We start from the raw sequence: 585 nt of genomic DNA on the forward strand, positions 1-585 counted from the left end.
GTTTCCCAGACTGTAACTTTCTCCTGCTGAGCCACACTAACTGTTCATTTCTTTAACAAACCTGACCAAGTTTCTTCCCACACTACATCCCTTCTGGCAGGAACATTCTTTTGGAATCTCGCTTTAAGTTCTGACAGCCTGGGTTTGGATGAAGCGCCAAAATTTAACCAGCTGTGTGACCTTTCACTTTTTTTAAGGGGTGATCTTTCCCTTCGGTAGGCATCCATTTCCCAATCATAAAACGAGGAACATATTTGGGCTACGATAAGGATTCAGGAGAACCATGTATACAGTCTTGACCTGAATATGGTGCCTGGTATTTAGTACTGACTCAGTAAATATCAGCGCTGTCAATATTCGGTCCCTCTGGTCTCCACTAAGCCCTGTGGTTCCCTAAACCTTTGTTGAATGAATAACTAGATGTACAGATAAGAATAGATAAGCTCTGACCTTCCCATTACTGTGGAACCAAGCACCCTGGGCAGCCTGGAAAGGAGAAGACAAAGACACAAGCAAAGACAAGGTGTGGGAAGCCTACAGCGTTTGTTTGTTTTGTGCTAGCAGTCTGTGAGTTCTTGTGTGGCC

This window comes from Echinops telfairi, unplaced genomic scaffold (genome assembly GCF_000313985.2).
Source record: "Echinops telfairi isolate 266 unplaced genomic scaffold, ASM31398v2 ScPeMD7_1;HRSCAF=3_0, whole genome shotgun sequence".
NCBI lineage: Eukaryota > Metazoa > Chordata > Mammalia > Afrosoricida > Tenrecidae > Echinops > Echinops telfairi.